The sequence below is a fragment of the Meleagris gallopavo genome, chromosome 11, assembly GCF_000146605.3.
Source record: "Meleagris gallopavo isolate NT-WF06-2002-E0010 breed Aviagen turkey brand Nicholas breeding stock chromosome 11, Turkey_5.1, whole genome shotgun sequence".
Taxonomy (NCBI): Eukaryota; Metazoa; Chordata; class Aves; order Galliformes; family Phasianidae; genus Meleagris; species Meleagris gallopavo.
In genome coordinates this window covers 21,124,754-21,141,970 of record NC_015021.2, presented here as the reverse complement: position 1 = coordinate 21,141,970, position 17,217 = coordinate 21,124,754, and the positions used below count along the sequence as shown (strand labels likewise).

The window sequence follows — 17,217 nt, the reverse complement described above, 5'->3', positions numbered from 1 at the left end:
TACTGCAGTTGCCAACTGTCTGAGATATTTTTCATCCTTAATCATCGCTGCATGAAATCAGGAATAGCATGTAACTGATCTGCTAAATGAGTCAAAGTGGTGTGGTGCTCCTGGACACTAGATGAAAGCAGTGTTATGTGACAGAGCTGATCTATTTTAGCAGATTTTCTGTGTGGATTAAGACTATAAATCTGTTATATGGTATGTTTTGTTCCGTTCAATATGCTTTGCTTCTAGAGTGTATTTTTCAGCAGGCTTCTTATCACAGATGGTATCTGATTCATTTAGCCTAATGTGGTTCGTAGCCATTTGGCTATCTACTGAGCATAGATTTCTTTAAAAAATATATTACAATTTGTCATTTTACGGGATTAATTAGCCTCAGACAATTTTTCTATTGAATTATGTGATGGCTTTGTGTAACTGTGATAAGGGCTGAGTTGGCTCTATATTAAGAAAATTTAAATATCTTCCCCTTAGGCGGTAGAAACAATACAAACTTCTAAGGGCTCCCCACATGGATTTAGTGCTTTAGACATCTGCTCCGATAGCAGCAAAGCCTGGATAAGTGACTAATACTGTGTCAAGGATTTGGAAACTTTTTGCTTAAAGTTAGAGCACTTCCAATAATGAGCCCTCTAATCTGGTTGCTGTGTTGGAGGTGCTAGAACAATCTGAAGAACCATTCTCAAACTCACAATAAAATTGTGCTATTTGAGAAATTACTTACAAAAACTTGTTATTTGTGTCCTAGGACGATTGTGATGAGAAAATATGTAATGCAGATGGACAATAGTTCCGCCATGTGCAAACTGTGAGCATTTCTGGTGTCTCTCACAAGAAAAATGTTTTCTACATTTCTTATCTTTACGATATACAATTTTTTTCAGATAAAACTCACTGTGCATTAGTTATTTTACTAACTGATCATTTAAGATGTTGATAGATGGGCTGGTCGGTGTTGAGAACTGGAGGCGCTGACCAATATATCACGTGGGATCGCAGCAACATCTCTAGTAGTTGCTTGCATAACTCAGGAAAATGGGACTGTCAAACTGCAGTCTCTTGATATTGTTGCAATAAGTTGTGCGTAAAAGCATAATAAAAACAAAAAATTGAATTAAAAAAGGTGCATCCTGAAGCAGTGTATGAAATGAGAAATGGTGGTATCAAAATGGATATAACTGTATTGCTCTCCCAGGAAGCATCTAAAAACTTATGCAAAGAAGGCACCACCTGTCAGAGCATCATTTGTGTTTTCAGGCCATAGGCGTGTCTCCAAACACTGGAGAGTCAATAGGGAAAGCACGTCTTGGAGGGCAGGCTGGATGGTGGGAGCAGTCAGGAGAGGGGGGTACTTGTATGCCGCCAGCAGCGATGTTGCAAGCAGATTGTGGCAGCAAAATCAAAGCAGTAAAGTCACTGGTGACTGTAATATTTGTGATTAAACAACAACAACAAAAAAACATGATCTACATGATGTAGATCATGTTTACAGATAGCTTTTAAACAAACGATATCAGAAAACATTCAAACTTTACAGTCTATTCACTGGGGCATAAAAGGTTTTGTTATTTTGCCACCCTTCAACAAGTAACAAATCAAATTCAAGAATCTCCAACTGAGGAAATAATATGACATCTGCTCATCATTCATTTCTGAAGCGTTTTCATAGTGGGAATGGCAGAGATGTGATTCAAATGATTATTATGCTGTGGACAGAGAAATACTTGTGTATCCTTTGAGGAAATCACATGAAAAGCATCATACTTTGAAATTCGTATAAATGTTCAGGTTTTAGATTCTGAAATAGCAATTGAGATGGTGGATCTTGAAAGGCAAAAAAGGCCGTTGTCTTTCTTGCAAAGCCTCCTAAGTTCATCAGCTAGATCCCTCTAATGAATCTTGAAGTATTTATCATTGACCAGCAGTATGCTGGCACAGACAACAGCAAATAACTGACTGCCTGAAAGAGAAGCAAGCAGATGAGTCAAAAGAATTAGATTAAGTGTAGACTGCTAATGAAAGGGAGTGACACCTTCCTCCTCCCCATGGCTCTTCCTTGCAGCACTTCTGGAGATGGCTTCTAGAGCAACAGAAATCGAGCCAACATAATAGTTTTGTAGAAAACATTAATATGCAGAAGGAAATACAACAAAATGCTTATTGTAAGGCTGTTGATTCTAGGGCAGTAAATTACAGTTGTGAAAATTAATGCATTTGCCTTAGTTCAAGCTTGGTAAATGCTGTGAAGCATTAGCAATAATTCCATGGTTGTTACACTTGAAATTGCATTATAGTTCTGATTTTGTTCCCTTCTATACCATGTCCAAAACCATAACAGATACCAGATTTTGGCATTGGTTTTGAGATTAGGCATTATTCCGATCAGCTTTAAAATAAAATAGCTAAAACGTTTCTGAATTCCTGATAAATCTCAGTATAATTAAATATTTATATACTTTAAAACTAGTATGACAGATTTATATAGTTTATTGCTATAGTTTACTGTCCCCTATGATTGCAATTAATGATGTAGTTACAATCAAAATGGATCTGAGGTAGTAATATTTCCAAGTAGCAGTGACTCAGATGAGCATTGTTATGCTATGGAAAACCTTGTTGGCAGGTGATTGCATAGAGTTTTGTCTGTCTAACTTTTGACATTGGGTTTGGCTAAAACTTGAAGACACAAGACAGGTTGAAATAATACCCTTACTTTTCAGAAAGTTAAGTAAGCAAGGGACTTGACAGCGCACATCAGGACTGCCAACTCCAGCAGTAAACCAGATTTAGAAGCTGTTATATGAAGAATCTACAGGACATGATTTTTAAATGGTTTCTCTGAATAAATACCTTCTAAACTAGGTATGTATATAATTTGTTGAATTGTTCTTTTGGTTGTTTTTTTGTTTTATGCATTTGCAGTGACTTTCCTCTGTTCCAAAGAAATAGTCTTTTAAGGAAGGTTTCTGTTCAGTGATTACTACAGCTCCTGCCTCCAAAGAGCCCAAATTGCTAGGTCCAAGTGTGTCTGTGGAAATCATGATTGATAGACAAGGGAATAAACTCAAGTCTCCACCCTCAGTTAGGGATAACAGCTAGTCTTGAGAAGTGGATTGTTTGTTTTCAGAGGCAGTAAGGGAGCAGTGTGCCAAGAGAAATAGCTAGCTTGTTTTTCCTAATGTTTTCTGAATATTTGCAGTGCCTACGTGTTTGAGTATTGAGTATTCGGTAATTTTTTGATTTCTTACTTAAATACTAAATTCAAAATAAAAGGTTATTAATGTTAGTAAGGAATTACAGTACTTAAAATGTATACGTGCATGAGTGGAAAAGTCAGCAGTGATGGAAAATTTCTCCTTTAGAAGAAGACTGTGATCAGGTGGTAGAGAACTAGATTAAGTCTTCAGCATAACAGCACCTCTACCAGTGAAAAATAAACAAAAGTAATAATAATAATGAAAAAAATGTATTGGCTGTCAGAAGAGGGCAATAACATGGTGCAACATCTTCTTCCTATTAGTCATGGTTCAACTGGATATCTTTCCAAATTTATATTGACACTATTTTCAGACAATTATGAGGTACTGGAGATGTTAATTGCTGGTCAGTTTGCTACAGTATATGAAATCAAAGCTCATTCTCAAGCCCTCTTTGTAGCCTGCATCTCTCTCTCTTCTAAATAAGCACACTTTCTTCGATGTAGATTTATGAATTGATCACACACCAGTAAATGTTTTGCTGGATAATTTATTTAGCATGTAGTTTTTTGGCAGTATTTTTCCTGCTGTACAACCAGTTGAATAGCACGTAAGAGCAAGATCTGTCTTACTATCAATTTTAATTCAATGATGTGACATTTGCTTGTTGAAGTAAGTAAGATTGTTACATATGAAAGCAAATATGAATAAAATTGGTTACCTATTTATTCCCATGCACTTCTGCCAGGGCCGTAGCTCTATTTGTTAGACACAAGGTTTATCTGCAAGGCTCAGTATGAAAAATATCTGCTGCACAGTTATCTTTAAAATAACTTCAGGCAGGAGCTGTTGTGCAGAAGGACATTACGTTGCAAAGGGAAAATCATAGTGGACAGATGCAGTGAATTAAACCCCTCCAAGAACCTAAAAAGCCATTTAACATTGTCAAAATACTCAGTCAGAGCACTCTCTGAAAATAACAGAAGAAGTTAGGTGCCACGTAATATTTCGTGCTCTTGAATAAGGCAAGAATACACCAAAAATATTATTTTTACCATTCTGAAGGCATGGGAAGATCCACATGTCAGCAATCTGCAAAATCTGATTCAGTTGCACTTGATATTTCAATTGTGATCCTCTTAAATAAATTTCTATACAAATTATAGTTCTTTTGTTCTTCTGTATGTGTATGCATGTTGTACATAGGACCAGTGATGCAACTCAAGTCTAAACCAAAAGACATAAAGTGAAACAACCATCTTCGGCCAATTACTGGTAATTATTTTAAAATTACTGTACAAACTGCAGCATTGTGTTACACATCATTTCAAAACTTATGTCTTCAGATAATATTCAATTCATCAGAAAATTATTTTGTGTTAACATAGGCATGCTGCGCTGATACAGAAGTATCTGGGCTTTGCAAAGTGCTGACTGGCAAACCAGGGATAATGCAAAGTACATCCTCAGTTTCATAGATTCAGTGGCTTTATTGCTAGAAAACTAATGTTAAATCTAATGCTGGCACTGTGGCAACACCTACCAAAAAAAAAAGAAGAAAAAAAAGAAAAAAATAAGTCCTTGTAAGACAAACTCTGATAAATTCTGTTTGACAGTGCAATATGAGATAGGAAGGAGACCAGTCTCACTTCCTCTGGCAACAATAACCAAGCATGGCACCTGCTAGAGAGTTGTGGCACTATTAAAAAGAAGGGAGTATAGGATGAAATAGGTTCTCTGAATGAAAGGTTATATTTGAATTCTTCACTATAGTGCTGTGTTCAGATTGGTCTCATTCCAGATTTTCATTAGAGCTTAATGTTCAGGGCTTGGAGGGAAGTGAGAATAAAGAGAGCTTGCTGGTCACAGGTAGAAGTCTCTTCTGGGGGCTAAGGTGTTGCCAATGCTGCTGGGAAGGAATGGGCTGGAAAAGAAAGGGCTGAATGACAGCTGGGGCTATTTGAGAGAGGGAATTAACAGAAAGCACTGGAAAAAAAATTCTCTGTTGAGGGGGAAAATAAGAGTGAGAGACTGTGAAAGCTTTGACTAAGTAGCATCAGAAGGAAAACAAAGCCAACTAAGAGTTCTGGGCAGGCAGCAGCACAAGACCATACCAGTGGATGGACAGAACATCCCAATGGATTCATTCTCTTATGCTTAAAATACCAGCACAATGCACAAGAAGTAATAGAAGTATTAGTTTTCTAATTGATTTGAACCCTTTAAAAAAATTAAATGTATGTATCAGTAAGGATAGTTAAGCTATAATTATCAGGTAAATGTTGTCTTTCTAGAAAATTAGGGCTCAGATCTAACATTCACCTCCAGATGTTAAGTGTATCTCCTGTGGCGCCAAACAGAACATCAGGGCAATTTTATGGCTTAAAATGATCCAACACAGATTGGGCTTTTGGCATTTGGGGAGGATGTCACTTGGAAACCTCTCCTGAAAGTGGCATGGGAGCCCCGTAAATGAATCTCTTATGGGCAAGGGAGGTGCTGCCTCCTGAGATATTTAGCAGTAAAAAGAATTTCAGAGTTATGCAAAGAGAAGGGAGCAGACAGCCGGTCTGTGGAGTTCAGACTATGTTTATAGAGCCCTGGCAGGCATAGACAGCAGGATAGGAATGTGCTGACAACCTTGAAAGAAAAAGACTTGCTTTTCTGAGGTCAGGTTAAGTCATGCTGTTCTTTATGGCTTTTAATGATCTAAGAGAGGGTTTTTGGTAGAGCCAAGATTGCCTTGTGGTGTTCGTTATCCCTTGACCTGAACAAAATATTCCTGTTCCTATCGGAAATGGTTTCTTTGGCATGTTCCTCACTCAGCACCAGTGAGCCCCGTGCCCAAAGGTGTCCTGTGTGAATGAACTTCCACTAGTGGGCACTGGGAATTGCCAAAGTTCAAACAGTCTAATATTTTGTATGGATAGTATTGCTATGAGTGGTGCTAGAGACATAGGGGGTCCTCACAAGTCTCCCAATTCTATTTTATGGTAATGTTTTCTAAATGATAATTAACATGAGAAGTTCTTTATCCATGTTGGTAAAAAAACCACTGACACTGTGCACTCTGCCCTGCTCTGCTTGCCCAGGGAGATCAGACTCCTAGTTTCCTGGAGAAACCATGGAGACAATTTATAGTTTCCAAATCTGTGTGGGAAGCATTTTTCTCTCCAGAGCAGTGCTTTCATTATTAAAAATGAATGGCAAGGGTTTTGCTTGCATGGAACCATTACTTTTGGTGTCACAAATAAAATCTAATTCACAAATATAATTATTGTTGTGCTTTAGGATAATCTGGGAGATAAATTGGTGTCTTATGCAGTCAAAAGTGCAAACTTGCTGTCTTTTCTACTCTTTAAAATTTGACAGAAGTCCTAATATTATAAATCTCCTTTTCCAATTCTAGGCAACTTAAAAAATATTCTTGTATTATGTAGAATCTCAATCTTAATTTTATTTCAAAAATGAACTTTTGGGAAAGGTCTATGTATTTGATTCAGACACGTCTTTATTATCTTCAGAATATGGAATATACATCCCATTTTATATTTGAAAGAAGTTATTTTAGGGGCTCGGATAACTCGAAAAATGAGTGATTTTAAAACTATCTAGGTTGTACTATATTTAGACCATTTTCTTCCTGCAGGTGAATGACTCTGTGACAGATTTCAAACTAAAAATAGTTGCACAATACCTATCATAATAAAAAAATTATCACAGGACCTTGACACGGATCTTCATGAGCCCTGGCAGCGCCATGTGTCTGTAAGGGCAGTGCTGGATGTCCCAAAGGAACAGTGTCAAGTTCCACTGGTATTAAACTCTGTAGGCATAGAATGTCCTCGCTGTGGTAAAAGGGCAGTAAATTGTGTGCAGGTGCTCTCTGCTGTTGTGTGCCTTGATGACCCTCACCAACAGCAGCTTTTCCTGCAGAATCAGGGAGATTGGGCGACAGCAGCGATATGTCAGATGGTTTCAGTGTGCTCCCCAGCTGAATGCTTTTCTGCTTCACCTGAGTTATTGCTTCATACTTTGAGACGATGCTTAGCCTAAATTCTATCCCGTGTTGTTTTTCACACCTTTAAAAAGAAGAAAGTTAAAAATAGAATTGAATAGAGAAGTATCTTCTTCTCAGAAAGAGTGATCAGACTGCCTAGGGAGGTGGTGGAGTCACTGCCCCTGGAGGTGCTCATAAAATGTGTTGGTGTTGTACTTAGGAACATGGCTTACTGGGCAATATTGGTGATAGGTGGACGGTTGGACTTGGTTATCTAGGAGGTCTTTTCCAACAAATGTGATTCTATGAAATAACCCACGTGGATTAAAAGCCTTGTAAGCAAAAATCAAATTGTTTTTGTCTTATCAGTGAAATCTGTCCATTGGTGTTAGATGCAGCTTGTTCAGGAAATCTGACCCACAAGCTCTGCTGGAGGCTGGGAGGTTATTATATGAAAGTTTAATGAGAAGGCTATTTAATTTTTTTTTTAATTGGCATCCATTGGCCATTTGACTAGTTGGCTTATTCTGCCTGAGTCATTACAACCTTTGTATTATAAAAACTTCCCTTTTGTATCCTTAATATTGTTGTGGTTTTCTTTGTTGTTGATGGTGGTGTTGTTTTTAATGAATATCCATTAAAGTGATTTTTGTATAATTTTAGCACATTTATATGCATGCAAATATGTACATAGTTGAAATTTTACTATATGATAAATGAAATGTGAAATTGCATTGTAGAGACAAACATGGCTCATTTTTGTAGGGAAGGGGTTGCTTTACACTGTGAAGAGTATTTGTTTTTCAAAATATAGCGAATTCTCCTCTCATTTCCAAGAGAAGAATAAGGTAAGTGGGCAGAATATGACGAGACCTTCCAGTAATGACATTGTTTTCCTCTTCCACTCAGACCTATTAGCGTTAAACCCTACACTGCACCTTTCCAATTGCCAGACTGATTGAATAATGCAAAATTTGATACAAGCACTCTACATTGCTTAATCTCCTTGTTTCTTTTCTAATTCCTGAAGATGAGAGATACTGTGTTTATTGCCAAGTTTATTGCCAATTTAACTCTGTGAAGAACAAGTGGGTGAGATATATGCATTGCGTGCACATGGGAATTACAATATCTTCATATGCAAAGTTTTCTATAAAATTGCTAGTGTACCTTGCAATATATCTCCTGCACCCAGATGGCAGTAACATGCTCTTTATAACTGAGGACAGTGCTTTGGCTCATAGGTTCAGTATTCTTGAATATATTTATTAAGATTATGCAAGCTACTAAAACAGAAACATCACCCACAAACTAATAATTGTCAGGCAGCTTAATGATCTTGTAAGGGCTCAGTTAAATACAGCTGTGTATTTTCATCCCGCAGAAGTGGGATAGTTTTGTGAGTCTAGTTTATTATTTTATGATTTTTTAAGAGGAAGGACTTTCTAATGTTTGGGATAGTAATCTAACCTTGTGGGATTTAAGTTTAATTATCTGCTTTTCAACAGGATTTTTTTTATCATCTCAAGTAATTTAGCTCATATCCACGCTAAGCTTGTGTCTATTGGTTTTGGAGATCTAAATTTTAATGGGTGGCATAGGTGCGAAAGTAAGGAAGAAAATATTTTCAAACCTTTGAAGTGCTGAATACCTATGAAATATCACTTGTGTCATCAGCATCCTAACATTTTGGAGCTGTCTAGATAGTTTGTAATGGAAATTTGAAGTTGTTAACTGTATTATTTAACATCTGGGGGAAGGAACCTGGTAATGACAAAAATAAAGAGGCTGCATTTTATTTCTTGCCCATATTTTTCGATTAAGAAGTAGCAGTGTGATGGCTGTAGTCTTGCTTGACCATAAGCAATGATTAATCCTGCAGCTGTATTGAGGTCTTGCGCCCAGACACTGCAAGAAAGCTTGGGACCTGTGAGGGGAGTGCCAGGAGCTGCACTGATGCACAGCCATCCGGGCTTGCTTTGGCTAATTGTAACACTCCCAATCAGATTGCAAGAAAATTCCTTGCTGTTGACTTCTCGTAATGGGAATTTAGGTAATGCATTGTTTGGCTTGCAAAACGTTTAGAAATACTCAAGTGCACTGTGCTGGTAATGAAAGTATTCTGTATTTCCAAGGGACTGGATGTTGGAGATAGGATCAACTACTAGTATTAAAAGCATATAGATTCTCTGAAAATAAAAAGACCCTGAGCTGACTGCTTTGGCAGCCACTTTGCCTCCGAGTCCAATATTGCTTTGAACAACCCTTTAAAATTCTGTTGTGTTTGTGTATTTTAATCCATTTTCAGAGCAAAAACCAATGATTGTGTTCTCTGCTGGGAACCTTGACTTGTGATAGTCATTTTAGGTAATCATATGCTATAGGTGCTTAAAAAATTTATATGTTGTGACAGTTCAGTCAGATACTTCTAAAAATAAATATAGGATCTTTTTCATAGGTTTGGCACCAAAATCACCAAAATTACTTTTTAAAAAATCCAAATAGTACTGCTTGGATATGCATTTTCCCACCTGGAGCATAATGAAGATTCAAGAATTTGGACAGGGTAATAAGTAGCTCAAAAATTGTGTAAGGTGGGCAAACAGACCATTTCTTCTTGGCTGTTATAGACAATCAGTAATAAAAACACAGCACTATATTCCTAGCAAGAAGTACTGTAACATAGGTATTTTACACATAGGCTGGGAAACTCTCACCACTTGCTACTGTGATGTGATTCATGGATGAGTTAATCAGTCCAAGTGTCATGGATAAAGGGTGAAATGGCTTTTTTCCTCTTACAGGGTTCTTGAGGGCATAGAGAGACCCTCTATGCCAGGGTGGGACTGTTTTTTCTCCTCTTCACCATTCCAGGCAGACAGCTGGGAGAACCAAGGAAGAGCTCTCATTCTTTTGCCTGCTTGGAGGAGAAAGTCATGAAGTGGATTATCTCACCTGATAAAGGTTCACAAGTTTCAAGGCCACCATTAAAAAAAAAAATAGCCAGAAGCATAAGTAACAGAGGCACATTTGGAGAGCAGCAGTGAGATGATCAATCATTGATGACAAATCCAAATTTTCATGTTAAGATGTGCAAAAGCACATTGTAGACATCTGTGTGCAAAATGAAAAGCAGACACTTCGTTTCTCAGCTCTTTTCAAATGAGTAATCTGCTGGAAATTGAGCAGAATTACATGGAATATAGTCGTTTTAGTATACATAATATAGAAAGGAATAGATCACTAAACAGATAAATTCATAAATTATGTATTTTTGACATTTAAATACATCACAGGGGCCCTATAAATCAAGCTCTCTCTGTAGTTACCATGCAAAACACTTCGGGACCTTGCTGATATCAGTAGGCCAGCATCTCTTGTTCCGCAGCATTGAAAACAGCATAGCAAAACTTCCACCTGCTGCACTTCCTTTAGCATCGTTTAACTTCTAGCAGTGTTTCAAGTTTGTGCCCCTCTACCCAACCTGCTGCTATGCTGTTAAACCGTTTCACTGTTGAATTTTACTTTTCTAAACAGCTTCTCTTGTTAGGTGTCCTTTATTTAGACGTTTAATCTCAGTGTGTGTGCTCAGAGTAGTTAGAACCATTCTCTCTCTATATATATGTGTACTATATTTATATGTATATGTGTGTGTTTATATATTAAAATCTATTTTGCAAGTGTTGTAAATATAAATTTATGTATGGATGAAGAGATAAGAAACATTTATATAGATGCTGCTGTTACATGCAGGTATGGAGGTAAGAGGAAGAATGGTCAGAAGCCCTCCCACTGCTGTGGTCCTTCTGGTGATGCCCTCAGCCATAGCATGCAGGATCCATACAAAAGGCAAGTTGGTCCTGGAGATGATTTCAACTGGCTCAGGATTTTCTACAGTTTTCATTAAAGGTCTGAGTGCAGCAGGGTTTTGATTTCCTTTTCTGCAGCCATCTGTAAGACTTGTGAGAACAGCTGCTCCTAATGCGGGTGCCAGCTCTTAGATTTCCTGGGAGAGAAGCTAACAAGGTTTATGGAGGTCTGTCTTTTAGATCAACCAAAGATTGTCACTGGTTATTGCTTTATTAAACGGGTACTACATTTATTAAGAATTAGTAGACGAACATTTGGAACAGAGTAACACTCAAAACATTGCTATGTAGAGGCTGAAAATTGCCACAGGGAAGAACGAGTACTGGAAGAGTATGTGATGAAGAGAATTTCTGATCATATTTTTTTATAGCTTATTTGTGTTTGTTTGTTTGTTTTAATGGAAGAGAGAGCAGAGGCAAACTGAATACAGAAGAATACCTACATACCAATAAGCAAGAGTGTTCAAAGCTGGTCTAAAATGAATGAAAAGGATGAGTGTGTCATGTTAAATGATAAAACCCAATATAGTTGTTCAGATAATGGAAATATGTATTTGGAGTTAACTCGGACAAGATCTAATGGACTTGTGTATTTGAACAATTTAACAAATTTTAAAGTTAAATTTTAAGTGTTGACTCACTGCCTAAGAACAGAGCATCCTCATTGTGTGAGAACAGCTTGGTTCATCACCTGATGTTCCTTACAATCTTTTCAGATCTCTATAAAATGATGCTGATTCTTTTGTTCCTGGTTTCAATTTGTTTTAAAAGACATTTTCAGGCAAAATGCTTTGCTTTTTAATGCTTCTATTTATTCACTTATTTATTCATTATTCTATTTATGTCCATTTTCTTTTATTGAGGCAAACTTTTTAATGGCTCTCTACAATTTAGATGTTATTCCAGTTTTCTTCCTGGTTCCAGTGATCATTGTTGTTAGCGTTTCATATCACCAGATGGTAAGTTGAGGCTATAAACTTATGTTAGTATGATGCTTCAAACTACAGATTTTAAAGATGAAACCAAAATGAAAAGATACTTGATCTTCTTAGCTTGTCCATGCTCAAGTGATGTATGATAATAGTTTACACAGCAAGCTTCTAGGCTGGTTGTCCCTCAGTTAAGAGTCCCAGTTGCTTTCACCATCATCAGATCCAGTTATTCAAATCTCACTAACTCTGATGGCAGCTCAATTTTTCACTGTTGCATGTTTAAGTAGTAACGATGATACATTTGTCAATGCACTATCAGAATAATTCTTTGAATTGTTATATAATTGTATTAGTTTGAATCAAATGTAATGTACTATAAAGAATTCATATGTACTAAAATTTCACATTTAATTTCTGTTGGTCTTAAGAGAAATATATAGATGAACATCCATGAACATTCTGTCTATTTTAATCAAAATTCTTGTCTGGCGTAGACAAATATATTTCCATGACACTATAGCTGAAATACAAATCATAGAAAAGAAAGTAATAATCTTTCTGGGAGTTTGTAACCCAATTACTTAAGACTTGGATCTCTCCAGACTTCCCTATTGAACTGCTTTGGTTTCCGTAGCAGAAATCAGAAATCATGCAAAGCTGAATGTCTGTATCAAAAAACTTTTATTTGGATTATAAAATAGATATTGCAGGAAGAATTTACATATATATATATATATTACCATTCTCTTTAGACGTTAAGGCTAATTTTCTCTCATCATTCACTCATGAAATTATCTTAGAAATAGTTGTAACAAATCTGTATTTGATACTGAAGTTGCCCAGAGGCTTGGAAGTGATGCAGTGGAGGCAGTTTCCCAAAAGAAAAGAAGCCTTTTTCAAATAGAATTTAAAGGTCAAACTGTTTCAGAAATATTTTAGCTATTAGTAGAGATACTTAAAAGCTTGAAAGAAAAATCTGAACTGACATCCCCAGTTTGCAGCTATACTGCAGTCCGTTTTAAGATGGTCTCAGTTTCATTAATGTGTTGGATGGAGGCTTGAAGAAATGATGCAGCCAAACAATCTACATATAGTCTTGAATTTGAGAAATTGAATTTTTTTTTGAATTTTTGTGCCATATAAGATCATTGGTTTTCATAATTTGTAAGGAATTGAGAAGAGCACTAATTACACAGGTGTGAAGTGCCCAAATGTCTACTTTTCCACAGCTGGTGTTCTGTAACACCTTTTTCTCCAGAGACATGTGAAATTATGCTGTTCTTGAGGCTGAATTAGAAGTTCTCCAGGGATTAGACATATTGTCTGAGAGTAAATGAGAAAATAGCATGGGTTTCTTCTCCAAGAGCAATAGTCTAAGGCAAATAGGCTGTCAAAGTTTGCTGGCTTGTGATTAAGAATGAATATTTTAAGAAATAATAACTAAAAAACAATGCAAATAAACAATTTCTTGAAAAAAATCCATTACCTGTAACTAAAATTAGATCTACTTCAATGAGCCTGAACGGTTTCTTTTGTTGTTAATGCCTACCAACTAATTTAGTCGCTAATACCTGTTAATTCTGTTTTTATCAGCACAGAAGTAAACTCAAAGCCCATTACAAAAACACTGCCCATAGCCACATAAATTCCTTTATTATCCATTTCAAACTGGTTACATAAAATTTCAAGGACAATGGATACTAGTATGAAATAAGAAACCTACATGACAGTCCAGAAGGATTTCAACTGCCCACTTCTCGGCTGCTCTCAAACAAATGTTATGGACCCCAAAAATAAACACTGGAGATGGAAATGGAATGGCAATGGAAATCTGTGGCAGTCAGGAATGATTGGTTAAATCTCTGATTACAAAGGAAAGCCATAGGCGTGGAACTACCTGCACAGCTTGGGCTTGCTCTTCAGAGCTAAGCACTCAGTGCCCTAATGGCAAAGTAAGTGGAGGATATTATTTGCAGTGGGCTGCTGACGTGTAGCCAGATGATGGGATGCTTGCATGCTAGTGGCTTGGATTAAGTTAACTGGGAGAAAAAAAAAAAAAATATTTAGCTCATGAAGGCAATAGAGAACTCTATACCCAGATCATGTTCTGCAATTACAGAACTATTTTCTCTGCCTTTTCAAAGTCACTATGGAGCCAAGCCTACTATGGCAGCAGCTAATTCTTCAGTTTCCTTCCGTTTCTCAAAGTAAGGCATCCTCCTAATATGAATCTTGGAAAGAAGTGAATAGATCATAAAACTCCCATAATTTCATCATGTTCCAATAGTTTTTTTAATTCAAGAAAAACATACAGCCTTTATGTTGACGTGATGTGGAAAGGTTCCTCTGAACACGGTTCTGCTGACTTTCTTATGAATAGCTGAGAAACAGATTTGTTTCACACTTTCTATATTTGTTTTGTCGATTTTCTTTATCGTGTAGCAAGAAAATGCAATCACCTGCCAAAAGCATGCATCTGGGAGTGTTTTCAGATGATTTAATGTTATCTTTTTTTCTATTATTGTTTGCTACTGCCAGGCATTAAGAGCAAAACTGTCTCTATTTACAGGTACTGACAATATTCTCTATCCACATGCACTCAGTTTTAGGCTTATGAAGGCATGGTATTATCATGTCCTAGATTTAGCTGTGTTTCACATTCCTTGCATAAATTCCTTTGGCATTTCTAAAGCTGGGCAAGCTCCACTCTTCTCAAACTGAGGTGAAACAGGACCTTGGCCAGGTTTGAGCTTCTTGAGCTCTTCTTGCAGCAAAACACCAAATGTACTCTTGCAAAGGTGGTTAGGTGGAAAGAATGATTTCCAAAATACACTGTGATTTTTGTATGAGAAGACTTCAGATCAGTACAACTGCTCAGCTACTGAGATTAACAGGGCTGTGGATATAAACCTGCACATTAATGGCAGGAAAACAGTGGTATTTTGGTTGAAATGATTTTTCTCAATTTTTTTTCTTCTGTAGATGATTCCACAGTAATATATTCTGAGCTAGTTGCTGCCAGGAAACAATAGATGCAACATGGGAGCTTAAAGAAAAGAAATGTTGGGAAGCCATCATACCTTTCCTGGCTGTTCCATATCACGTTGCTCTATTTGAAGAGACTGTAGTCCATCTCCTACAAAGTAAGTTTCTCAAAAGTCAGATCGGGCAGCTCTATTCATAATCTGGAACTTCTTCATCTTCCAGAAATCTGAATGGAATTGTGGGTTACTATCTATTCATAGGAGTAGTGCAACAGGGTATCAGTAATGAGTGTTATTATGCAAAGAACATTATCAACCCTTCAGCTAGATCTTAATGTACTTATGAAAATTTCTCTTTACAGTCATGATTAACAGGGAATGGTTTTAAACTGAGATGAGAGATTTAGGTTAGATATTAGGAGGAAGTTCTTCCACACAGAGGGCAGTGATGCACCGAACAGGTTGCCCAAGGAGGTTGTGAATGCCCCATCCCTGCAGGCATTCAAGGCCAGGCTGGATGTGGTTCTAGGCACCCTGGTCAGGTGGTTGGCGACCCTGCTTGTTGCAGAGCGGTTGAAACTGTATGATCTTTGAGGTCCTTTTCAACCCAAACCATTCTATGATTGGTATCAGATTATTATAATTTTGTTTCCTATCTAGCTGGAGACTATGGACCTTAGAAAAGATATTTGCAATAATATATTCAACACATTACGTATGTAACATAAATTTAAAATATATCTCATTAATCCTAGAACTCATGAGTACCGATTTTTTTAATGAAATATATGTAATTTCTCTCATTTGACTACAAGAATAAGAGATGAGAGTGGGACTGAACTTTATTTACAGTTGTGTGCACTCAGCAAATTTATCACATTTTCTCCATTCCATGTAATCAGAAATGAAAGCGTATGCAGTTTGCTAAAAATTAAGTAGAGAAGGTTATAATAATTTCTTTGAGAGTTTTACTTGTAACAAGAGGACTTAGTGTCAGATAAACATTCTGTCATGAGACAAATAAAACCTTTTTTTTGCTGAATACTAAAGCTGAGGAAGCAAAATTGCACAATAAACCTCCCACAGTCAATAAGCAATAAGTAACCTGTCAAACATAAGGAAAAGAGGAAAAAATTAAGCAATGTTGGCATCTACAAACATCTACTGGAGCAACAAGGCATAGCAGCAAGAAAATTAATGCCAACACCTCTTATAGAAATTACCAGCCTCTTCAGCTCAGTTTCTTGCAAGTAAATGTCAACTGAATCAAAGACAGCAAACACCTTTGTAGCTTGAATATTAAAATGACTTTGTGGGCAAATGCCTCAAGCATGGAAAGAAAGGTGCTAGACTTAAAAAGGAATATAAGTGAGGAAAGTATTAATGAATAGCAGCTGAAGGGCAGTATATATAAGTGTGGGACTTCTTTATGCTTATGTTTATGTTATTCTCATTTTAGGTAAATTGCTGGCTGACAGCTGGAGCCACCTCTACTATAAATTATTGGACTCACAAGCAAGTTGGATATCTACCATCACCAAACACGGAGGAGTTAGTTTGTGTTTACACTGTTGTAACCAGGCTGGGAGCAGGTTTCCAGGATTACAGAGTCTTACATAAAGCAAAATTTTCTCTTTCTTAAGTTCCATATCGACTGTCACAAATCCTCCCTATGAATCCTTTCTAATTCGTATTTTGTAAGGGCGGGCTAGAACCCACAAACAGCATTTACCCTAATTCATCTGCTGTATTGTAAGGCTTTTATTAGGCTTCACAAAGTTATTTGAGTACTTTCATCTGCGTTGTCAAGCTTCATTTCCCACTTTTCCCTACAAAATGTTGGTGATGAATATTCACAAACCCTGGTGAGAGCTGAGCCAAAGACATAGTTCAAAACAATACAGCTGTAGCCAGAAAGTTGTACAGTGGGTGAACTGTTCTCAATTCATATGCATCTCTTCCATCTCAAACCTTCATCCTATTTAAGTGCTTCAGAAAGAGATAGCTAATTTTTTTTTAATTTGTTTTCCCCTGGAAATCAAATACAGAGGACTTGAAAGAGAAAAAGCTAAGTATTGTAAGCAATCCAGAAGGAGGAAACCAGGACCTGCTTATGAATCTCCTCCCATAAGGATGGCTTAAAACCTCTAATTTGTGAGAAAACTTTGAATGTAGGAAAAGTCTACTGATGTTGTGTCTAATTTAGGTGCCTTCTTGATAGGGTTGGCT

At 36.9% G+C, this 17,217-nt stretch overlaps 1 long non-coding RNA gene across 1 annotated transcript; it reads left to right on the top strand.

The window, feature by feature from the left end:
* Nucleotides 1-11,948: 11,948 nt before the first annotated feature.
* On the top strand, nt 11,949-17,010 carry LOC109369534. The gene is made up of 3 exons (XR_002118699.1): nt 11,949-12,031; nt 14,987-15,147; nt 16,448-17,010. It is a non-coding gene; the product is annotated as an uncharacterized LOC109369534 (long non-coding RNA).
* Nucleotides 17,011-17,217: the final 207 nt, after the last annotated feature.